The sequence below is a fragment of the Lytechinus variegatus genome, chromosome 5 (genome assembly GCF_018143015.1).
Source record: "Lytechinus variegatus isolate NC3 chromosome 5, Lvar_3.0, whole genome shotgun sequence".
NCBI lineage: Eukaryota > Metazoa > Echinodermata > Echinoidea > Temnopleuroida > Toxopneustidae > Lytechinus > Lytechinus variegatus.
This window is the reverse complement of record NC_054744.1, coordinates 32,563,503-32,590,517: the sequence shown is the minus strand read 5'-3', so window position 1 is coordinate 32,590,517 and position 27,015 is coordinate 32,563,503. Positions and strand designations below refer to the sequence as shown.

The following is a 27,015-nucleotide window of genomic DNA, read 5'->3' as shown; positions in this document are numbered from 1 at the left end:
GAAAATACAACCTGAGCCACAATTGAAAGTGGAAAGATCTATACCATCGAGAAGGCTACACATTACCATCCATGCCGCCTGGTCAGCAAAGAAATTCATGGAGCAGGTTTTCATCAGGAGATGATGGCTGGTATGGTGGGTTAGTTGTATAGGAGAAACTTGCTTGGAACTTGAAAGGCATCCGCCCATCTGCACGCAGTTATCTGATGGTGAGATGAGGTCTGCTGATGTCACTGTTGAATGACCATGCAAGTCGAATGACTTCCTCCAGTGCACGAAAGGACCCAGTTTTACTATGAGAAGGAGTAGGACGTGGATGGTAGACTTCTGTCGACGAGTATCTTGAAAATACCATGGAGGTATTTTTATATTTATAGCCTCGCAAATTTAACCCTTAACACGTAGCTTTCTTACCGAAAATAGATACCCATTTTCATTTTTTTGTGTTTTTGACACCCTTATTACGTTACGTACGTAACGTGCCCTATCTTGAAAAAGAAATCCTTTTTATGTGTTTTTTGGTCACGCATGGTATCCACTCGCCAACGTAAGTCCACCCCCCCCCACGGGGGGGGGGGGTATTATAAAGGCTTGGGAAAACAGGAAAAATACTTGCTTAGGTTATGAGTCCCTTTGAGAAGGGATTTGAAATGAAGAATGTTTACTTTAGGGTCAATTTTGAAAGTCCATGGACGAGCATCCATCCATCCATTCATTCAACCGTCTGTCCATCCATCCATTCATTCAACCATCTGTCCATTCATCCATTCATTAATTCACGTATGCTTGCATACATGCATTCATCCATCTATTCATTCACTCACTTAGCCATTCATTCATTCACTCAGCCATTCATCCATTCACTTAGCAATTTAATCAATCGTTCATTCATTCAATTAATCAATCACTTCACCATTCGTTGATTTGTGCATGACCACATGCACCATTCATTTATTCATCCATCAATTCATCCATCTAATCACTCATTTGTTCATTCGTTCATTAATCGATCCACCCATCCATTCATTAATGCATATACGAAAGTCAAATGAACAAAATTATTATTCATATATATATATATATATATATATATACATTATTTTATTTATATGTTGTCTAATATTGATTACTTCTTTCGTTGGATTAATGCTTTTTCAGTGTTTCTGGTACATTTACTTTTTCTTAGTGTGGTTATCTTCATTCACTATTGGTGCCTAGGTTAGATGCAGAAGTGTAGAAAATATGTAGACCATACCCCCACTCAGATGCAAATTCAGATTACAGATTAAAAGAAAAGACTGCCGATGATAAGGGAAATATTTCAATAGACCGTTTTGATTATTTCATGGACTTTTTTATCTCTATTTCTTTTTTTTGGGGGGGGGGTGGGATGGGACTAAGTAACGATATATTTCTGATATCTGCTCTTGATGAATTAGTTCATTCTGTACCGACCGCACAGAAACATTGTAATAGTAAGCCCAGTCACATCTTCCGGATTGTGAAGTCAAAACATTTATTTCTATGTGTAAATAATGTATTGTTGTAACATAAGGCATCGCTGCCACATTACCTGTTGTAACAGGGCCTCTGTTAGGGCTATTGCGGTCAGTACTGGTAATTATAACCTGACAAACTTTAAAGTCTTCAAAACAAAGTTTTATAGGTAGGCCTATAGAATTTGACAAGTAAAAATGATTCGTTGTATGATTTAGATTGCTCCCATCCTCCCGAATTATAAAATACGGTAGGGCTAATTTTTAAAGTGCACTTGGTAAATCCGAACTATTAGCATGATTAGTTGCTGTGTAAATGAAATATGGCCAAATTTTCAAAGAATTTGTTTTTTTTTTTGCCTTGATGATTTATTAATAAATGACTGTGTTATAACTATTGGCGGTGATTCCGGGGGAAGGGAACATGCACCCTTCCCCTTCGATTTTAAAATTTTTGTACAGCAGTTTATTGGAGAAGATTGTCTCGTCCACCCCCCCCCCCATATTGACCAAAAATCAATTGAAATCACCGCCAATGGTTAAGCTCCTTTTGGCTACTTGTATTTATTTTGGTGCAAAACTTTTTCCTCTCTGCCATTTCTCCCTCTATTTCTTTCTGTCCATCCCTCTCTTCCCCTCTGTCTCCTTCCATTTTCTCTCTCCTCCCCTTTCTCAACTCTCTCTCCCCCTCCACATCTTATTTGCTCGTGAGCAAAGAAGATGATGATCTACCTCTGAAGGGACTTTCACACTCAAGTTTTGCGACCGTTTGGTTACATTAAAATGTGCACTTGATAGTAATGTCCGCAACGGTCAAATGACTAATTTTGAAATCCCCTTTATGTATATTCAGCCTTCCTCATTTTCTTACGGATTTTATAAAATAAACTTAGTGAAATGCATCTGCACATGATTTAACTATATTCAAAACTTGAGCAAAACATCTGATGTTACAAACTTTGGAAAACTCAAATTTGTCTAACTAAACATAACCTTTAACATTGCCAATTTGAAATAATATTCATATTTGTTTTGTGAATTCCATATAATCCCTATATGTATTGCATTTCTTAATGCATTTATGATTATTTAAAGATATGAACCAAATAGGTGACAAAAAGCAGCACATCTTAGAAATACTATTCAAGAAAATCATATAGTTTCAAAATCAAAATGTATTTGATAAAATTATTTTCATTTTGTGAAGTTCACTCTTTTAAGATATTAAAAACTGAAGATATTTTTTAGAAGTCGAACTGACAAGATTCTTGTAGCTTATTAAGCTGAAATTGTGGTGGTTTCGCATTTCACTAATTTTACAAGATAATCACCTGCAATATTGCCACTAGAATATTTGGCTTATACAGTGCAGAAGGTAAATTTGAATTGTGAGGGCCATTGAAAATGAGACGGAACTCATCTACTCTTTATTACAAATGTTCAGTGACGCATCCCTCAGTTAATTCATAACTTAAAATTTCATCTCCGCCTTTCTCTCAAATCTTGGAAAAGATGGAAATTGCACCTGGAAAATGTAGGCCTTAGAAATTTCTTTAAAAAAAAACTGGAAGAATTCAATCGAGCATAAGCCTTCTGCACATTGTACAACCTAAAAGCTGGCCGAAATTCTGAAAATTGTGGGTTTTTTGTTGCATATTGCTTATATTCGATGTGAAAAAAAAGGGGAAGCATAAAAAAGTCCAGGTTACTTGCCGTGGGTCCTGTTGCATAAAAGATAATATAAAATAGTGTTATGGATCCCAATCAAATGATTGGCTGAAATCAGAATACTGGCCCTGTTGCATAAAAGATAATATAAAATAGTGATATGGATCCTAATCAAATGATTGGCTAAAATCTATCACATGATCAGTAATACATTTAAGCTAACAGGAAAAATTGCCAAAATTGGTGCTACTAATGATCATATTTTCTATATAGCGCATATCACACATTATTTCTCAATGCAATCAGGAAAACAAAAACCGGTTATTTTGACCGGTCATGGTGAAGAGATGATGGTTTTTATCAAATAGGAATCCATATCACTATCTTATAAAACAAAGCACAATATTGCTTGGACATTAGAATAACTGCACACATTTGATTCTTTAGAAACATTCAAAACACTCTCAGCTCTGCCTTGGGCAGAGAACAAAGTTACAATTGTGCGTATGATTCTTTCTAATGCCATCCATGATGTGTATTGTATAAGGTCATACCATCCCATGGTAGCTAACATGGAAACATTAGATGGCAAAATGACTATACAGTGCGTCCCAGAAAAAACGAGATTAAGCGATGATTTATCATAACTTAATCACAAATACTATAGACAAATGACCTACCAATGTAAGGCTTAGAATCTCTTCTTTCATCCGATATTACTTGGATTATTCCCCATTCACGCATGAGTGAGCAAAACCAATTTGAATAAAGGATGCCAAAAATTAATTTGGCGGGGGTATCTGAATTTCAAAAAGAAAATCACATGCCTGAAAGTTTAAATTTCTGTTCTTTTATTTGATACCTTAATTACCAAAAATGGTCCAGAAGTAAAAGTTATCTTCCTTCAAAACAAAACTTGTATTTCCATAATTTCATTACATAACGTGTTTTCACCGGTTTCCCACAGAAGCTATCGCATGGTTAACAAAAGACTTGGCTGATCATCAACAAAACGGAATGTCAAGTGAGTTTGAATGCTAGTCTGCAAAACCTCTTAATTTTATGAAATTATTGAAATTCAAGCCTTATTTCAAATCATAACTTTTTCATTTCTTGACCATTTTCTGTAATTGAGGTATCAAATTAAAGAGCAGATATTGAATTTTCTAAAAATGTGGTTTTTATTTTTGAAACCCAGATACAGCCCGCCAAATTACTTTTTGGTATCCCCTATTCAAATTGTTTTTGCTCACTCATGCGTGAATGAGAAATAATCTAAGTGATTTCAGATGAAAGAGGAGATTCTAAGCTTTACAATGGTACAATTTACTTATCGATAAATGTCGTTTTTGCTTTTTGTGGGACGCACTGTATAATTTTACGCAACAGGGCCCCTGTCACCCCCACTCCCAATAAAAAAAAAGGGATAAGGGGTGTCAAAATGGATGAAAAAGGGGCAGGTCAAAATGAATTGTGGCGGGGGGGGGGAGGTCAAATTGATAAGGGAGGGGAAATTTGTCACAGCATATAGATACACAAATGAGCCTCAGATCTCAGATTTTTAATTTATTTTTTTCAAAGAGTGAACAAAAAAAAAATGACCAGCAGCCCAGAAGATTCATTCAAGTATACAGGATACCATAGCAGCTAACATCTGAATTCAATGGGGCAAACCCCACCCCTCACAAAATGACCAGCCGCCTAGTCCGAGCTGGGGTCTTCTTGACATATCACACAATATGTGACATCACCACTGAGAGACCTATTTTTCAGTGTACAGAGAAGGGCACTGGATACTGTTGTGCATGGTATACAACTTGCCACAATGAAAGGGCTTTGTTAATGATTTTAATGATATTTTATGTAGCTAATGGCATGCAAGACAATCCATCGACTTTCCAAATGATTGTGTTCCTGGGGGCAAGGGGGGGGGGACTTAATTCATATTCATCTGAAATTGGCCTCAACAAGCAATTTCTTTACCCCCCCTCAAACTACTCCTCTGCCTTGCCATAAGTATTGGTCTGTTAATCTCCTTTGTAGTCTTTTCATTCGCCCTTGAACAAAACCACCACCCCCTCCCCTCTCCCCCATTCAACACAAATAGCAGTTGATCCACTGATTTTGCTCTCTTTTGTATACCCCCCTGTTCTATTCATCCAGGGAAGCATTTCATGAAGACTTGTCAGCGATTTTCACCCCAAAAAACCTTGCATCTGATCATTGGCTTGGAGCAAGTTAGTGATAATCACTAACTCCCTGTATCTGATCATTTTCAATCATTTCACATCCTTTCAACATGAACTATCCATGACTGACCCTACAGTGTTCTAATTTTCAATTTGATATTTCTTTAGTATTATTACTAATCATTTTCACATTTCATATTTTCATTAAACAAGTCAACTGAAATCATCACATTAAAAAAAGGAATTCATTGGCTATTTTGGGGTGCTTTTTTTTTTTTTTTGGGGGGGGGGGGCCTTTTCAAAAGAGCAAATGAAATATATTAGAAATATATTGCAAATAAATATACCCTTTTCTGTACATGATGCAATAGCGTTTCTATGAATTTCAATGGACATTGCATTTTGATCAAAATAGAAACCAATCAGAAAAATACTTGACTATTTTTTCCCCTGTCAAGCTAATTAATTCATTTACCATCATACAAGAACCACATGTTTGCTTGCATACTGTATCCATCATGCAACCATGAACCCTGAGAGATCAGGCGAGGCACCGACAATGAAAGATAGATCTAATGGGTTAGGACCTCAACATAGGCTTGTTCTGAGGGAGTACACTTCGTATCCCACAATGATTTATAATCCCCAATCAATCTTTACAATACAATGCTTGAACCTAGTAGTGAAGCAAAATGTCAAATTTCAGAGAAGACATCCAATAAATTATTTAAAAAAAATCTTTCCATGGATATATTCAGCCAAATGGTCAAGAACCAATGACAACTCTCACAGACAGCACCCAATACAATTGCCCAAAGTTGTTCCAGACTGGAAGGAGGAAACCACTTCTTTATCCAAAGGGTCACAGAGAGTTGGAACAGTCTACCAAAACAAGCAATGTCAAATCTAACAGACAGCACCCAACAAAATTTCCCAAACTTGTTCCACACTAGATAAAGGAAATCATTACTTTAGCCAAAGGGACACTGTTTGAAAAATCTACCAATTATTGCCCTATCCACAGACCAGAAGATGGATGAATGAACAGCCTAGCATCACTTCATGTCCACCTTCAGGACCTGGCTGAGAAACTTCTCTGACATGATCAGAGGAACTATGAGCAAGAAGAAGGAAATAATTCTACAATGGTCAGCAAATTATGCATTGTATGATCATTGCAAAGAAAAAGAAAGACTCACAAGTTCCCATGAAAGAGTTTTAGATGGAACAAGATCAAAGGATATTGAAATTTAGAATCATTGAGTGGACGCCCTTCTCCTAAAATAACTGGCAATGATAAGCAGGTACATGCATAACTTAACCCTATCTAGCCATGGGGGAGGGGGGGGGGGGTTAAAACTCATATTTAGATCACATCCAAGTATTTTACTTCATACAGCCAAATTCAAGCAAAATACCAACAATCATTTTTACATCCTGATAAAGTTTGAGCCAAATATAGCGCAATGTATGTTTTCATCTGAGCACAGAATGTATGACTGCGCATATCATGTTTTTGTAAACTATACGCAAGCCAGACTTAAGTCTGGTATATGTCTGACTTACATTAAAGCCTAATACAATTGAATACCATTGATGGATGTGTTTTTTTTAGGCAAAATACTGAGTAAAATACTAGTACTTAAAATGCTGGCCTAAATTTAAAATTGAATAACGGCCCTAATCAACGACCAAGATCTTGGAAAGGGGGTGGGGGGGCTAAAAAACCTTACCCCCCCTGGCTATGCAATTTCAAAATAGTCCTGGCTATAGAGGGTTAACAGAGTATCTTCCCCTCTATGTAAGGGATTACATTTCTGAATACCTGAACGTGATGAAGTTTCCTTTACACATGAATTCTATTCAGAATTCTTTTCAACGAAAGAATGCTTCCTCCTGGACACAGAAAATTAATGTTGACAAACATTTTAAGAATCTGCCTTATTAGAATTCAAACAAGTGCATTGTGTTTTATAATAATAGAGTTACAGACTAAGCCAAAAAATGTATCAGATGTATGAAGCTTCCCTTTTGGTGATAATATCAGCATGCATGAGGAGCAAAAATGGTTTTTATTGATTCTGACTTTATAATACCAAGACTTCACATTGCCTTTCATTTTATCAGAAACAAATAAATCTGGGAAAATCTCATGAACACAGGAAAATATCAACAAATTGCTGGAAAAGACACAAATGCCCACCTAGAACTAGATCCACTGAGAATTCCTCTAATGCCACCACAAAGAATCCAAGAAGTATGCGACTTGTAGTATGAGGTTTTGAAGAGCTCTGGATATCATATGCATAAGCTGAAAGGAGCACCATTCCTTGTGGTCAACCAGTGATTGAAGATTATCGCAACATTACCAGATTCAACCAAATACCAAATATAAAGATGTCACATGCAACTTAAACAAATTTCTGGAAGTCAGTATCCCTCTCTTCAAACATACATTGCCAGTTCCTCTCTCTTCTCTTTGTGCAGAACAAGTGGTTACCTGCATCAATTTGGAGTGCAAACCAGTTTTTGATCGATCTTGACCAATGTCACCAAGCTCCAAAGCCATATTGGCTAAACTGCTCAATCAATATTTCAAATACCAAGACGGGTCAACCTGAAACACTATACTGGCAAGGCTCTAGAAATCAAAATTTGACATTGCACTTCTAAAACAAGATTCCAGACTTAATACATATATTGCTTTGATTGAAGGAGATTTGTTTTTTACACACCGTGGAAAAACCATTCAGGTGCATAATTCTCATAAAAATGGGTTAAAAATTCATATCTGAAGTTGAAGATTTGGGTAAACAAACCTATATTGAGAATCTACCTTATCATCACATATCTTAACATTCGTGCAGTCCACATTATCTCTTCTCATTCTGTGATTTCATGATGGATACACACTCGGCACTCACACAAAGCTTATGTCTCTGGTGGTGCCATAGGCTTTAGCACAAACATGAGTTCATGAAGGTAAATGGTGAAATGACCGCGATAAAGTTCGAAAATATTAATTTAAATTAGTCTGACCCCCAAAATAACACGTACAGAAAAGGAGAATAAATATTTTGCAACATAATTCACATTGCTCTATCATTGCTCTGAAATAAAAAAAGAATAACGTGATCAAAGTCTGTTTCTTATAAAAATTGTTTATCCTTTTATCAAATTATTAAATCAGTCATGGCAAATATCATGTTGCAACAATGTGAAACAAAGATATAGTTAGAACAGCTAGGACAGATAGTACTGGGAGGTATATAAAGAAAGACTATACCCAACAAAAAGGATACAGGAATGGGAAGAAATAACAGTAGAGGTCAAGAGAAGGAATTACAGTCATTAAATGGAAAGAGAGAGAAAATCCTGATATGGGGAAAATTGCCACCCAATATTTTCACAAAAGTTTTTGCCCTCAGTAAATAATTACTGGAAAACCGATTGCATTGTCTTGCATACTCTAGGCTACTGGCTACACAAAATATCATTGAAATCATTATTAATGCACTTACATTGTGGTTAGTTGTGTACCATGCACAACAGTGTCCAGTGCCCTTCTCTGCATACTGAAAAATAGATCTCTCGGTAGGGACATCACTAATTGTGTGATTCTGGCAGGAAGATCCCAGCTCAAACCAGACAGGAAGCCATGCTTGTAAGGTTTAGGGCTTACCACCATCAATCAGAGTCAACTGCAATGGTCCTGCAACTTGAATAAATCTTCCAGGCTGCTGGTCTTACATAATTTATAAAATCATGAATACAAAGCAAGTATATAGTACAGACAAGCAAATATTATTGGGCAGGTCCAAGCTATCTGGCATTATATGTGACATGAGAGACAAATCAAAGGAGTGTTTCACAAAGATTTGAGAGCGACCACAAATGACTCTTAATTTCCACTTGCATTGTGGAAAGTAACAGATCATGATATTGATTGGATGACCCTCAGAAGATGCACTCTACTGCATATCATATGAATCAATTAGACTGCACATGAAATATCATGTGCACATTTAACAATTAGGCAGGACTTTCAGTCAGATTTATATATTCATGAAACAGTTCCAAGAATTATTTGATAGATTCATAAACTTTTCAAAAATCTAACACCATGACTATGTACTCTGGATATAATGAAACAAAAATATAAACACATAACTAGCACTAAAATAAATGAAAATTTGATATAAATTAGATGGATTCATGATCTTTGTCACACCCATATGCAAGAGGTAAGTTTGAAGTTTAATCTTCACAAGGTTATTTATTTTTTCATGAAAAAGGGATATTTTGGGGTACAAAATGACCTCTGTGATCTTTGACCTATGACCTTTTTCATCTCGCACATCTTTGGCACCAATTTAGTTTACTTCTTTCAATAACTTTTGATCTGATATTTTGTCCGAAGATATTCTTTCCATAACATATGTTATCCTGCAATGAAGTGTATTTTTATTTGTGTTAGCGACATACTTGTAACTGAATCCTTTGAAATATCAAATTTCATTATCTATGCAGTTGATGCAAAAAATATTTTGTGAAATTAAAAGAAAAAATAGACTGAATTAGCTTAGAACTTTGCTACTCCTGCATTTGAAAAAACTTATAATAAACTCTTTTTGTATCATAATAATTTATGAAAATGGACAGAACATATTAATGATATTCATGGAGAATAAGTGTATATAAACCTATTGGGCTACATTGCACACAAATTAAAATGGGGGGGGGGGGGGTCTTTGTGTTAAAGCGGAAAGCAAGTCATAAACCATGGTGGAACATGGTGGAACTTTAAAGCAGCCTGCAAAAACTAATGTCAAAGAAATTGCATCTATTCTTATTTCTTTAACTTTTCTAATCTAGAATTTGGCAGTATGACGAAGAAGATATTTCTTTCATTTTGAGGATCAAATTAACTATTTTGGCTATTTACAGAGAAGCTTCCCTGGTAACTTATTGTTGGTTTTGGGGTGGCTGGTCCCATGAAAAAGCAATTACAAATAAAGTCTGAGAAAAGCCTTTAGGGTATTACATAATTGGCACAGAACCATCCAGATGCAAAGTAAATTTTCACTTTGAACATATAAGTGTAATACTAGTACATGAAGTTTGTTTTGGATTAACAATCAAGAGATCAGTTAAGAGTCTAGGACGAAGGATTGAAGAGAACTTCAGCAACTCAAAATAAATGACGACCCTGGGATGGGTTGGGTTGAATTTGCGCTTTCCAATTTTTGATTTCAGTAATCCAGTACAGTATTATTACAGTGTGCATAAAGTAAACAAGCCTTTTGCAAATTGCTTAGGATCCAATTTCCACATGGTCCGGGACTTACATGTACACTCCCCTTCAAACAATTATTCTACGATAAGTAGATCCAGGGTTTAAAAAAACAGAGATAAAATTCATTCGAGGAAAACTCTAGAAAACCTTAGGTTCCACTTTTGCAGTATAGTAAACACAAAATAAATGCAATTATTAGCTTCATGTAAACCGAGCTAACTCCACAAAAACCTACAACCCATATTAATTATAAACCTTGTGATACTTGAAAATCATTTGTAACCTTGTGCACATATCATTTTCTCCTAGTAATCATGACCTACATAGTATGCATCTATTATTGAAACGACAGATAATTCAGATAATTTGGAAAGTCAACAAAATAATTAGGGACAGTGATTTTCTGACCAGTAAATCAAAACGAAAAATCTGTTTTAGTTCTATACTTTTACAGAAAAACTTATTGCAAAATGTAATTCATGCTTTTTATTTGTATGTTTTCTTTCAAAAACAGAATTTCATTATCAATCAAGTTTGAAACAGAATAAAAGGTTTCAAGAAAGAGAAAAAGACTTTTTTTAAATTTAAACTGAAAATCACTGTTCAGAGATAATAGCTTGGACCTGCTCCTTCGAGATACACAAAAGTCATAATACCTAATAATGGGTTCATGACAGTGTTGGAAAATTCTCAAACTTGAACACTTTGGGGCACTAATATTGTCTTAAAATTAATTTTCTACATACAGCAAACTGATGAGAAATGCTTTTGCAGTATAAGTGCTTGTTGCACAAAAATGTAGCCCTTAATATGAAAGAAATAGCCCCTAAAAGTCAGCAATCACCCCCATTGTGGACAAAAATACCCCCTAAAAATAAAAACCATTCTCCTCCTGGTTCATAAGTAGCAAATGCATATATAGTTTTTTCAACTGGCATTTGGTTCATTCGATTGATTTACATGGTGGAAATTTCCATATTAGGTACAAAAGTGGAGCACCAAAAACAGACATTGTATAATGTCTGGTGTCAAAGTAGCAATCCCTGGTAGTCATCTCTCTCAGAGATAAGAAAGAAAAAGAGGTATTTACAAAACAGGTTCCTTTGTTGTATGTTTCAAAGGATATAACATTTGGCCTTTCTGAGAAGGTGGTCTCTCTTTACAGGTGGATTATACATCATGTCCATTGTACCAACAAATGATCACACCAGACATTCAGTGCAGATGAAGATGTCAAGAGTTGTGTCACATCTTTAGCTCTGGTAGACTTTCCCAAATAGGGGGTGCATCCACGTTATACATAGAGTGAATGACTGCAAGTGTAAAGTGGAAGAACAAAACATTATTCTAACAATATATCCTTTTCAAAAACGTTCATCGCAAATAGAAACACTTACACACTATAAACAAATAATAGCTTGCATTGGGAGATCTGTTCTCCTAGTAAACTACCCTGAAACACTTTTAATAACTATATATTCAATTTTGGGATTTAGACAATTCAAGTATCAAAAACATTACCCAAATTTACTTGTCTAGTTTTCAAATTTGCATATTGCAGTATAAGGCATGATGTTTGTCCACACACACATATATATTTCCAATTATAAAAATCAATTTCTCTCAAATGGCATTCCCTTCAGAGAAGAGGCTCTTTGATGATAAGTACAGAGTCAGAACTATTATTATCAATATTATTATTTGTTTGGCGTCACCTGTGCCTTGGACGTAAAAAGCGAACTGAATGACTACATGTATGACCCGCAGGTCTCTCTTCCCGATAAAACTGACTGGAGGAATGCATGTGGACCACTACACCGGGGTTTCCCCCTACTCTTTTACGAATAGTGCAATGGGTTCTTAACGTGCAAAGGTGGTGACTCTCCTCTACACGGGGCCTCCATTTAATGTCCTATCCGAGGGACAGAGTGTTTTCCATTGTGACATAGCCTGCATGTATGGAACATGGGAGAGACGTTTACACACAATCCACTGGCTTCAGTCATCCGCCCGGGGTGGACTCGAACCCACGATCTTTGGTTCTACAGGCAGACGCGTTACCGACTGAGCCAACACCGAACTGAAATTATAAATCAACTAAAATCACATTGACTAGGTTGCTCAGTACAAAGTTTTTGCGATGGTTCATTGACATAAATCTAGAGATGCTGGGTGGGTCGCGCGGCCAAGCACATGTCATTCGGCATTGCGATATATAGAGCTCAAACAGAAATTTGACAAAAATTATCATGCCGACAATGACCCTGCCCACATTTTGCCTGTGGGCTGTGGGTGCCAAATTTGATGACAATAATGTGACGCAGCAGCGCGACTGCAGAACCTACATGTAAAGTATTGTCCAGAATCATCTAGTCGGGAATACAATTATAGAGTAATCTGGATATATTTTGTAATCTTAACCCTAAGACCCCCTCAATCAAAAATGATAGGCATCTAAGCTTCTGTGTGCCAACTGTTATGACAGACTGGTAAAAGCAAAAGTTACAGGTTTTACAAAATTTTCCACAAAAACATGGTTACCATGGCAACCATGTCTCCACCCACTCCAAAATCACTAGGTGGCTTTGCTTTACCATAATGGACCTTCATGACAAATTTTAAGATAATTGGAGAAGAAATGCAGCCAGTAGAGCACTCACAAGGCAATCTCTTGTATTTCCACAAAAACTTTTGTTACCATGGCAACAATGTCTCTGCTCACACCAAAATCAATAGGCAGCTTTGCTTAATGGACCTTCATGCCACATTTGAAGATAATCGGAGAAGAAATGCAGCTGGTAGAGCACTCACAAGGACATCTCTGCTATTTCCTCAAAAACTTGTTACCATGGCAACAAAGTCTCCGCCCACACCAAACACTGTAGCTTTGCTTTTAATACCATAATGGCCTTTCATGCCACATTTGAAGCTGATAGAAGAAATGCAGCTGGTAAGACGCTAACAAGGACATCTCTGCTATTGGCAATCATGCCTCCAAGATTATTAGGTGGCTTTGCTTTAATACCATAATGGACCTTCATGACAAATTTTAAGATAATTGGAGAAGAAATGCAGCCAGTAGGAAATATCTGCTATTTCCACAAAAACTTTTATCATGGCAACAATGTCTCCGCCCACACTAAAATCAATAGGCGGCTTTGCTTTACCATAATAATGGACCTTAATTCCGCATTTGAAGATGATCGGAGAAGAAATGCAGCTCGTAGAGCGCTCACAAGGACATCTCTGCAATTCCACAAAAACTCTTGTTACCATGGTAATGATGTGGCAACATGGCAACACAGATAAGCACATTAGTTAGTGTAGTATTATTGCTTGGAAAAAGACCAGACACCTAAAGAAACTCCATGCTCACTCTATTTCTCAGTAATTACATATTTTCCACCAGAATAATATGGTACATATTTTTTTCAATAATACATGTACAAACACTTGAGTGGTCAGCTATATGATTCGATATTATGGAAGCCGATCAGAGTTGTGTTTGCAAACTAACAACAAACAGAAATCACTCAATATTTGCATTATTGGCTTTCCTCAAGATTTACCTTCATGGTTTTGCAACTTTCTTATTTTCAATATACTCACTTTAAGTATTACTTCGTTCCATCAGCTATGTAAGCCTCCTCTAAGCTGCAAAGTCAAGCTGTAAACCAAAGAAAAGAAACAAAACTTCATGATGAAAGTTATAAAAGCTTTATCTTGGGTAGACCAGTGATTGCAAAAGCAAACTTGACTGTACCAACAATATAGAACATATAGCTCCTTTCAATACAAATGGCTAACCCAAAATTTACTACTATGACAAATCACTCCCATCTAAATTTCATGGAAGACAGAGAATATAAAGTTGTGATAGAGTTAGGTCTAGAATAATGTGATAGGGTTAGGTTCAGAATCCTGTTTGAAAATGAGACCCCCTTTATAGAATCTGTAACAGTCAGACCGCAGGTCCCTATGCTAATGAGCAAAAAGGCCAGGGGTGGTATTCTGGAACACTGTCATAACTTTTGTCATAAATTTTGTCATTTCTTTCCGAGATGTGACACCGCTATGATTGTCACAAATCGGTATTCTGAACATTGTCTTTTCCCTGTCATATCTCTCAAAGTTCCCGCCCATCTTTTCGGAAGCAATCCAATCAAAATCATCGTTAGTTCCCAGTGGGAGCCCTTCTAGCCAATAGGAATGCCCCGTGACAGGTAGGGGATATCCCCAATTCTGTTTCTGGCATCGCGCAACTACGCGAATATTGATGCGCTTAATTACAAAGAGAGACAGGGAGCTGTGAAAAGGAAAACAGAGAAAAAAAGGAGAAATTAATATGTAGGGCCTAACTAATTGTAGCATGACAAAATAATTCTAAAAATTGTCGTGGATGATGAGTGAAACTTATGCCACAATCTAATCTAAATGATATCGTTATATGCTTGACATTCAGTCGGCAGGGTATCGGGATATTTGGTACTAAAAGATATGACAAAATTTATGACTGCTACCCCCTGTCATAACTTTTGTCATATCTTTTGCTTGTATAAAAGGATTACGCGCATTAAAGCCGCGTATTTTTGGTGCGCGCCAAAGAGATAAGACAAAATTTATGACAATTTTTGTGACAAAAGTTATGACATCCACCAGAATACCGATTTTGTCATATCTCTGAGATAAGATAAAATATGGAGATAAGACAATGTTCAGAATACCGCCCCAGATTCATCCAAATCATCTCGTGGCTGAATCCTCCTCCTTGTAAAATCTCCTGATTCGTGAGATTTTCTTTCTCTAAGAATTGACCTGTTTTAACGTCAAGTTAAATGAAATATTATTGCACCATCAGATAGAGTAAAAGTTACTTTTTCATATTGGTCATTTATTTTGTATACAATATTTTGTTAAATAAGTAAATTTCTGGCCTGAAAGTGTGCCTCAAAACTGAATTTTCTTCCTCTGTTTTCTTTTGCAAATTGTGCAAAACTTTTTATTTTGAGCCTCAATGATATCTATATCACCATAAAGATGAACTTCTGTACTTTCTCACAATGCCACTCTTGATATGCGGCACCTTTTAATCGGGTCAAGATCACACTTTTCCCACCAAGGTACAAGACGAGATTTCTGAATTTTGTACTTGCATGAAATCCAGAGTCCTGATTGGCTGGATAAGGTTGACAGAATTTGAGGAGATTACCACATGGGAAGTGTGACCTTCCCACGAACCCAGGCACTGGAACCGTTGGAATTTGCCACTGGGTGGTCTCTTTGACCAATCAGAGTGCAGTATTCTTGTTTTCAAACTGCTTTATGTACTTGGCAAATGAAAAGTGTGATCTTGACCCGATTAAACCAATTCTTATTTTGAAACCTATATCATTTCAAAGCATACATATTCAGCTTTATCATGATATAAAAATCATTTGGGCTCAAACATAAATAAAGTGTGAAAATAGCAGCTTTTGTCAGGTGAAAATATTTATTTTGTAGCATATTTTAGATCAAAATTTTAACCTATATTACAAAATCTTTGAATAAATCCAAACACATGACCTGAAAGAATGATTCTTCTTCTATACATTGGTACCAAATTCATGAAATTCGATGCACAATTAGAGCAGCAATGACCGAATGAAAAGAGGTGTTTTGGTCCGCATCAAGCTCATTAAATATGCAAAACAACTCGTCATGAATATCACTTGGATGAAAGAGGCCACTTTCTTTGGACCTGCAGTCTGTCTGGTAAGAAAACTATTAATCAAGAGGAATAATCTTTCAAAATTTAAAGAAAAAAATAATTATATTAATGACAATAAAATCCTGAGTTCATTGATCTCAAACAACATATGAATATAGCTTGGAAGCGCTATATTCATTTACTAACACTTGTGATATCCAATAACCATCTTACATAAAAGACATTGAAGAAAATATTAAGTTGAATCAAAGTGACCTGAGGATATTTCACAGCAGGTAGCCTATATGGGGAAATCATCATATCTTTGTGCATTGTCCAAAATGCTCTGATATGGCACAGACAAACCACTCATGCTAAAACAAGCATATTTAATGCACCATATAAAATTCATTACACTGCATTACTTACCACTGAATCTCGTGGCATATTTCTGGGCATTTTCTTGACCTTGTCTCACTTTACATGTTTTTTAATGTTCACGGACTTGCTGAAAAGCAGTCTGTTATGACTGAATGTAAGTTTTACTGTGATTAAATAAATACAATACAATACAATACTTTTGACCTGAGTTTGTTGAGTCCATCGTCCAACGGTGACAAGACACTTGCTCCTGTGACAATTACTTCAGGCTTTATTTTGTGTAAGATGTAGGGTTAGAGTTACATGTTAGATTTAAGGTAGGGTATAGTGTCAAATCCAGGCTTGAAATTAGTCATTTGTTTAGGGTGTAGAATTTGTAGCTGAGCAATTGTCACTGGAGAAAATGTCAGGGAATCCCTCCAGCATGACATCGACTTCTTCCTTAATATCTAGCTCCGTATGGCGCTTCCTGTTGGGTGACTTCTGCCAGAAGAAGCTTTGAATTTCTCAGCTTTGCTCTCATGGATAACAGTTTATGCTTCATGCAGAGAGAAACAAAAATTTGAGACAAAATATAAACTCTCATTAATGAATTTGAAAAATGGAAGAAATTGTAACTGTATTATATATAAAATGCATGAAGCATATAAAGCATATATTAAAGCACAAATAATCAAAATAAAAAGAGACTGAATTCTATGATATGAGGGCATATGCAGAGTCATCTTTTGTAGTAGGTAATTTATGATATTTGCAAACATATCACAAAATAGCTCACAATGATTATTCAAACTTTTTACTTTCCCCCAATGTCATTATCTCTAGGGGTAAAGAAGACTAGGTCACAAAAAAATAATACCATTGGAGAATGATATCTGATATCTTTTTTGTGCAGACAGAAGTTTCTTGACACAGGTAACTGTATTTACAAAAAAAAGCAAATATTGAGCGAAAATATAAGTTGCACGCTGGCATTTAAAGCATTAACTAATTTATATGTATGCTTTGCCTTTCAATTGTCATGGTGATTAGATTACTGTTTTCTCTTGCATTGTTACTATATTAATACAAACTGAAAATAAACTTCAACTAGGACTAGCCTGTCCCTCAGAAGGAGAAAAAAATAGTTGGTGGGTGAAACAGGACGGTGAAACCATGAATGACAACAGAAAGGAGGTTTCAGGTTGGACAATACAAAACACATGCAAGAACTCCAAGTTGAAGATGTACACAGTCATTCAAAAGGTACCTGAGAATTACCCCAGCTATATATTCGATAGACCGTGTCATTGAGTACATCATCGAATGCAGAAGCAGTATACATAGTTTGGAAGAGCTATCCCTGCAGGTCTGAAGCTGGCCATGAGGTTAAGGTACATGCCAACTGCTGATACCTACATTTCACAGTCATCGCCTTCCGGACATCATCTGAATCAGTATGCCATTTCGTACCCGAGGTATGCAGAGCCTATGCTGCTTAATAATACAAGGAAGAAGTGCTATACTGCCTCCTAACAGAAGATACAAATTATGCAAATGGCTCAAAATTGCCCATCAATATCAATGAAGGTGGAATATACCCCATGCTTTGGGAGCATTAGAAGGCAAGCACATGGCCATCAAGAAACCAGCTCACTTTGAAAGCCTTTATCTCAATTAGAAAGGTTTCACTAGCATTGTATCCTGCCACTGGTGAACAGTAACTACAGTTCATTTGGTAAGATACCGAAGGATTGGACCAACAGCCCGATACGCAGATCTATAACAACTGCGAATCGAAGGACAGCATCAAAGACATTAGCATTGGGTTCTCAGATCTATCACCACTCCTCAACTATGGCAGGACACTTAAACTTTTTCCATTTGTCATACTTAGGGATGACATCTTTCTTAAATGAGAACCACACTGATGAGAACTTACATGTGTACAAGGGTGCCAACCTCAAACATCAATGGAAGGTCTTCAAATACGGCCTCTCACAAGCATGACAAATTGTCAAGAATTACCAAGCATTCAGGCAATGCTTCAGCAAAAAATACTATGAACTCCAAAGGTCGTGAAGACTATAAACACTGCTTGTATTTACTTCACAAGCCAATTGGATTTGGTCAGATGAATGTAGAAGATGAATTCCACAACCTTGTTCCAAGGTCATGGAGGGAAAAGCTTAGATGGAAGAGGTAGGGCGAATATCAGAACATTTACAATGTGGAACCGAAGCAACAAAGGGAGTACCTAGCAGCTTGCTTGTATTAGAGTTAAGAAATTCCCGTAAATTTATGTGGTGGAAACTTTCCATGGAAATAAACTGGAATTTTGTGGGAATATTGGGAAATTTGGCCAATCTTCTGGAATTTTCAAGAAACAACTTCATTCACTTCTTTATACCTATAACCTATAACAGGTTCATGGAAGCAACACACCCCGTCAAATTTGGTGGAGATATGTGGACGACACATTTGTAATCATTGATTGATTGTGACCATATCAACAAATTCACATATTTTAATAGGGCACCACACTAACCCTTTTTTCTACTGGTTCAACCTGTTCATGGCGGTTCAGTAGATACACCCAGTTTTTCAATTTGTTACTGGTCCGCAACTCAAATTTACTAAGACTTGAGTTTATTGCTGTCTTTTATTGCTTGTATTGCCCCCCCCCCAAAAAAAAAAAAAATCCAAAGAAACACTACACACACACACAACATACATGTAATTCATGAGAGCCATTTCTCAATTTTGGAGAGCCATTTCATAATTTACGTAAAAAAGAGAAAATATAATTTGTATCTATTTGTTATTGGTCATGTCGGACCAGTAAATCTGGTTATTTCTGAAAAGTTACTGGTCCGACCGTCCGACAGCAATTTTTACTGGTCTAGGACCGTCGGACCAGTGCCAGTGTCAAGCGCTGCCTATGATCAATAACATTGACCAAAACTTCGCTCTTTTGAGGAAGAAGTGCAGAGGTTGTTAAACTTCTTAAACACGATAGTCTGTGTAAACAATGATCCAACCATTATCCATCAGTGTTTACAGGGAACCAGCCCATACTGATTTACATTTGAATAAGTAATATCAACACTGCACTTACTTTATACTGATTCATGTAAAAACAGCCTGGGTTTTTTCAAGGTCATACCCATTAATGGTTGATTGTTGATAGCTACCAGCTCGTCCTAGACTCATATTCATCCAACCTGTTTATACAAATTGAACCATAGGTTTTAGGTATCAAATATGACAATGGTGCATGCATTTCTCATAACAATGAATATATACTTCCTGATCTTAACCTTCGCCCTCACCGGATCAAGTATATATCTTAATACTGAAAAAAGAGGAAACACACTGCCAGTCTCGACTGCATTATACAACATACAAATAATGAACATTTACGAGTGTAATGGACAAAATGCTTCAGAAGGTGAAAGATGAAATGATCCATTCAACGAGGCTTTAATAGCCAAGTTGAATGGATCATTCATTTCATCTTTCACCGAACGAAGAATTATGTCCATTGCACAACTGAAAAACATTCATTATTTGGTTATGATACCTGAAATAGATCCTTGTCATTTGAAATGTATGAATTTTGATTATGATCATGCAGTGTGAGCTCAGTCTGTTTATTGTCGCATACATGTATAACAACACACGTGCTGCAAACAAAAGTGTTTTTTACTTGCCTGGGGTCTCAGTGCACGCATGCAATGGACAAAATCGCATGGATCCAAAAGTGAACAATGAATGGATCCAAGATAAAACGGATGACATATAATCATAAGTGGGCTGAATGATTGGCATCAAACAACCAATCATATGACAAGGATCTACAGTATCTAGGTGTCATGTAATTTACATGTACATGTAGTATATAGTGCTGGGGTGGTATTCTGAACTATTCTTGTCACTCAGCTACATGTATATAACATCTTGCTGAAATTATCTCAAATTCGTATTCTGAAAATTGTCTTATCTCTGGAAGAATTCTGCCAAATGATTTCTCGATTTCAGGGTTTCGCTCTTGTGGATAGCAGTCTGAGCTTGTTGTAGAAACGTTTTTAATTAGTTTACCAGTAGATCAAAATTTAATCATCAGCAGTGAATTTGAACAAGTGGAATGCCTCTGGCAGTCTCGCCTGCATCACATGATTCAATATAGCTGCAGGGCTGACTCTGAAAACAACTAAGATCATTCACACAAAAAACTATTCATATGATGATCACATGTAAATACTAAGTTCATGACCCTAAATGACCTTGGACCTTCATCATATGACCTAAAATTCATGCAAAGTGATCAGTGATACTTGATTACCCTGATGTCAAAGTTTTATGAAAAAGGTTGATATAATTTCAAAATTATGACATTTTGAAAACCTAACCTTCAATTTCAATGTTGATACCCCAACACGATCAAAGTTCATTGGCCCTCATGAACTTTGACATTAATCATATGCCCAAAAATGTGTGCATGATGAGTAATGATATTTGATTACAGTCATAAAAAAGTGAGTTTTCTTTAAAATATATGTATATGTATGTATGTATATATATATATATATATATATATATATATATATATATATATATATATATATATATATATATATATATAGTCTTAACAAAGGAGCAATCAAGTGGAAGTGACGGGGGGGGGGGGGGTGCAATCTAGTGCATTTTTTCCATGAGAGACCCAGAGATGCCAATCCTACAGGATGGTTGTCAGGAGCAAATGAGGTGTTTAAAGGATCACATAGCAATGCAGCATATTAAATCACTCTTCTCTAAATGTTTTCAAGATAAAGATGTATATCTCATTGTTATGATCTATTTTAACGAAGTTAGTCTCTTCATCAACTCTACCTTCATGACTTCACACAATGTGAAAATGTTCAGATAACATCTCAATCAAATACTGCTTTCATGGAAATCATGCTTCCCATCTGATCAGAATGCTACATCCTTCTATTGTTTTTGTTGACAGTTGGTGAACAAATCAAGATACCCAAATAAAGAAAATATCGACCAAAAGTCCAAAACGCCACTTGAAATAAACTTTTTCTTGTGAGAAGTCATCTTGGAATCCGACTCAAACCACTCAATTCAACTATACTTTTATAATCTGAAATACAAAAAAAAAATGGTTTCCAAAAATAATTATTTTTGTAACTTTAGATGGAAATAATTTCTAGGATATCTGTAAAATGGATGATCATTTCATTGATGTTAAGAAGTGAAATTTCAGCAAACTTTTGGAAAGGTTTTTTTTTTCCATTTAGTCAGACAGTTGTCAAAATACATGTAGGAAAACATTTACACTTTTGTAACAGCATTTAAACAGCCCCACTTTAAAGCTACTTCTCCTTTTATCTAAAAAAAACAAACTTCCTAGTACCTATAGCGATTCTGAAAATCCTAAGGAAATGTAAATCTACCGGGTCTTTATTTATTGAAATATGAATTGTAAAGTCAACATCCTGGTCAAGGCTCACTTTGCAGATAACATTGATATAAAATATTGGCATAAACACGTGTCATAAGAATTGCCTTCATGATATGGAGAGCATTAATTTGTTGCAAAGCAAATCTTCCTCATCTTGGAAGAATGGTTCAAGGACATTTCTACGTGTAACGTATCGCTCATCTAGTCATGAAACAGGCCGCTGTTCTTATAAAACACCATCCATAGAGGTGTTTCATACAGGCCCCTTGGTTCCCATCTTCAATAATGGAAGAAGAAATTAGTTTATCTTTCTTTCAAAGGAATGACAGGAGAGGGAATGGGGTAGAAAAATAACAGCAACAAAAGGTAGCTCTTAGTTTGCAGTTTTATAGCTTTAGCATTGAAAAGACATAAGTAATTATCATTATCAAAAAAGGTATTGACCAACCTGCAGTTTCTCTGCCTCTTCTATAGGCATAGCATCATCTTTCTACTTCTAAAGATTCTCCATTTCTGCATGATAACCAGGAGCCGGAGCTACCATTGGTGGTGGTGAAGATACTCCATCTCTACATAATAACCAGGAGCCAGAGTTACCATTGGTGAAGATTCTCCATCTCTGCATGATAACCAGGAGCCAGAGTTACCATTGGTGAAGATTCTCCATCTCTGCATGATAACCAGAAGCCGGAGTTACCATTGGTGGTGGTGAAGATTCCCCATCTCTGCATAATAACCAGGAACCAGTAGTGGCAGTGAAGATTCCCCAATCTATATTAACCATGAGCCAGAGCTACCATTGGTGGTGGTGAAGATTCCCATTTCTGCATGATAACCACTGGTGTTGGGAAAGCAGGAGAAGGGCTGGGCAGCTGGAGAAATAAACAAAGATATTTGGGTTCATTTATTTATTTCCATTTCTGGTAAAAAAACATTCAAATACAATCAAATATTTACCATAAAAAAACATCTGAATATAAATACAAAGAATATGGGGGGAGCCAGCAGAGGCCATTGGCCTTTCAAAGGCTGGGCTCCAAAGCCATATTGAAATACATGTATACATAATATAGAGAAAGGGGGTACATTTATGTCTGAATTGTGATGGTAAATTATATATTACTTAAGATTCCTTCATGAGATGCATTTTATACTTTTGTTTAAATGAGGCAATAGATGGGGACATTTTTATATTAGCAGGTATTGCATTCCAAGTAATTACTCCAGAATATTTTACAGATTTACGTGAAGTTTGATATTTCAATAGAGGAATGTACATGTTATTAGCATGTCTTGTATTAAGTGTATGGACATCCTTTGTCATTTTAAACATATCATAAAAAATATGGGGAAGCAAGTTTTTATTTTACATATACATAAATGATCCAACTTGCAGTTCATGTATTTGAAATATAGGTTGATAACATTGTAAATACAGAAATTTTTTAGTTTTGAACAACAGCTACAGCTGCGCATACAAATGTGCCAGCAAACCTGCTGTACATCCGTACACTCAGCAGTTAGCTGACGGCGATCGAAAAAGAACCAGGGTCCTGGCTGATCCCGATCTGTTTGTCATCAAAACTCGCAATTTTCCAGCATATTTTATCAGAAAGGTGGTAAAAGCTGATTGCCTTGGATAAAAATTTATCTTTACATTTCTTCCCTTTTCCCTATCAAAAAGCAAATTTTAGGAGTGATCGAGGAGGCAGTGCAAAAGCGCACCCTTTCTCCATACATGTAGATGCTATAGTAAACATGGTTAAGTGGCGAATGTTTGCTCCACCATTACGAGCCCAATGGTCGTCATCCGTCCGAGTAGGAGGCAGGCCTGAAAGAGGCCCTTTTAAAAAATCTGTTTTTTGTGAATGTAGGGAGCGAAGTGACCAGAGTGTTGCACCTTACCGCCAAGGGTCCAGGGGCAACGCCCCGGAGGGGGTCGAGGGGACAAAGCCCCCCAAAGCTCATGGATTTGGGGGTTTTCAGAGGATCTACATTGAAGGAGGCATCTCCTCAACACCATGAAGTACCTGTAATTTGCTGTATAAAAGGAAAAGAATTGTGTTTCTGAGGAACAAAGCCCTAAAACATGTACATGTTTTAGGGCTAGATCTTTTAGAGGGAAAGTAGAATTCTCGGGGGCGAAAGTTTCTGGTTTTGTACCCGTATGTGGGGAAGTATAGGGAGGAATCCCAGGCGTTAGTGGGGAGTGACTCCATACGTACAGTATATAACTTTCACTCCCCAAAACGCCCCAGGCTAGATGGGGGGTCAGGTGTCCGGACACTTTATATTTTTGAAGCCTTCTTTTTTGTCTTTAGATTACACTAAAACTACGAATTCAATAAATGTAATCATCTTCTATTTTGTTCTCTATAATATTTCCTGACATTTTGTAAAAAAAATTGTTATAAATTCTCTTATAAATTTTTTCCAAATGACTTTCTAAAATTGATCGTCCAGACACACAATAACTGGGGTATACTTCCCTGGTTGATCCCACTTGTTCACTGCAACCATCCTGCCTGTGGGGAATCTACAGGTAGGACTATGGAAGTAATTGAATTCATGGAAGTATGGTATGCCAATGCTATACATAGCACACACTTTGAAAAATCATTACAATATCACTTTTGTGACCAAAATTACTGATTTCCATACAGTTGCAATTTTTTTTATATAGTAACTTGGGAATAATTTTTGTATTCACCAGAGCGCTCAAAAACTTGAATTTTAGGCATATTTTTCAATCTCTATAATTAAGAAAAAAAATAATTCAAGGAATTAAATTTACATAAGACTAAGAGCCAAGCATGCCAAGTGATATGATGAATAGCTGTGAAAACTGACAGTGCAAGAAAATCAAGCATCTGTCCCATTATAAAACTTAAAAGCCAAACATTGCCACCATCATGACCATGCATCATTTTGCCACACATGGAGATGTAGGCCTAACTGAAAACAAGGTTATATCATAACCTTGTTCATTGAAAGAGTGGTTGATCCAAACTTAATGGCCATTGCCTTGTCATACATAGTCATAGAGCCAATACTAAAAATAGGCATGGAATTCAGCGGAACCGCGAATCGAGCCGGAGCTCCAACTTCGACAAGTTCGAGTCCCTGGGATTACGGTACAACCAACATGACCAACAAAACATAACAGAGACCGAAGCTTTTGGTCTAAAGTTACAACTGAACCGATTATTGACAATATCATTCAAATAAAATATGCAATTATTAATGAGCACCCAATTTGGGAACCACCGTTGACTTCATACAGCAGCGCTAATTATTCACTGACGACACGCACGGTTCCCTTCCAGTCACACCTCCATGTCCATTCACTTTGTACACAAGCGCGGGTAGGCCTACACACAAAATGACGAGTGGTTCCCGAAACCACGATTTGGCCCAAAAATATATAAATTAATAAATCAGGTGGTGAGGTACACTCACCTCTACATTAACATTGTACTGCAAGAAAAACAGTTTTCAAAACACGTTTCGCTCATAGGCCTAGTGAAAAATCTCTTGTGCCCCGTACATGTGTAGCTGTAGCTCAGTCATGTCAGTATTTCAAATATAGCGCGTCCAATTACTGGTAAAAAAGTGGTATAGCGTCGGCAATTGGCAAAAAAAAAAAAAAAAAAAACACGCTAAACACTTTCTACTAATAAAAACTGTATCAAAGGCTCTATCTAAAGTAAGTCAGGGCAAAGAAAGAAAATAATGATGTTTTGGTATAATACGGTATTATAAAATGCAGATAAATGACAATACAGACTAAATACGCAAATCTCAAGATATCATGATCAACTTGTGTAAATAAGCTCTGCTTAACTTCCTCATGTGTGATGGTGATAACTTTGCAAAACTTTTACGCGGTATACTCGTATAGGCTTGCTTTCTTGAGCTTGCGAACAAATAAGATTACGTAAATGCGGCCCGTACCCCCCTTTAGAGAGGCAAAATTAAGCTTTGTAATATAAAAAATGCCGTTAGAATAGAAGTGCTCCCCCCCCCCCCCCCCCCCGTTTTAAAGTGAAGACAGCATTTTTTTTATTGCTTGTCAAACTTTTTCCGTGGACGAAATAATTTTCGATTAAATTTTTTTTTTATTTTATATTTTTCAGCTTGTCAATTTGTTTCCTTGGGAAAATGTGCCCATCCCCTCTGGAAAATCCCGGATCAGCCCCTACTGACGACAGTATAAGGCTTGCAACTTGGAAGAGTCATGTTTTAACGTGATATTGTTGTGCGTTTTGAGAGTATGATGAAGAGCTTTTGATGTAAACTAATAAAGGCGTTTTAAAGTTAAACAGTATATCCTTTTAAACTTGAATATTTGTTTCTTCATGTACTTCCTATGAACAACTATAAACAGTAAATGTCGTGCAAACTTTTATAAGAATTGGATTTCTTATTATTTTAAAGAACGCGAGTCCAGAATAGAGTTTCTTTGTTGATGCATAAAAACATATTATGCAGTGGCGTACTAAGCCCAAATTTTGAGGGAGCTGGCTCGATAAGGCAAATCTCGTAAAAACGAAACGAGCAAGCCAAATTTTATTATTACTTTTTTTTAACGAAAATCCAAGTTTGTGATGAAATATTTTGACACATTTTTTCGAAAAATAATATATATTTTACCCCTATATTCCCCCGGCCCTTTTCTTTTTGTTTTCTTGTTCGTGAAAAAGCCCCACCCCATCTGTATGCTTATGATATAATTCACAGGTCGTTTTCATAGCTCAAACACCAGTTTCCAGTTCAGCAAAACCTTTGGCAGTTCCAAATGGGGGCACTTATATAAAACAAATAAAGCACTGGAAAATTTCGAG

General features: G+C 36.4%; 1 long non-coding RNA gene across 1 annotated transcript; it reads right to left on the bottom strand.

The window, feature by feature from the left end:
- Window positions 1-5,641: 5,641 nt before the first annotated feature.
- Window positions 5,642-25,754, bottom strand: LOC121415942. Its single transcript, XR_005970074.1, has 7 exons — window positions 25,631-25,754; window positions 22,620-23,043; window positions 19,817-19,922; window positions 16,917-17,257; window positions 16,768-16,806; window positions 14,259-14,316; window positions 5,642-11,962 (listed from the first exon to the last, which is right to left on the bottom strand). It is a non-coding gene; the product is annotated as an uncharacterized LOC121415942 (long non-coding RNA).
- Window positions 25,755-27,015: the final 1,261 nt, after the last annotated feature.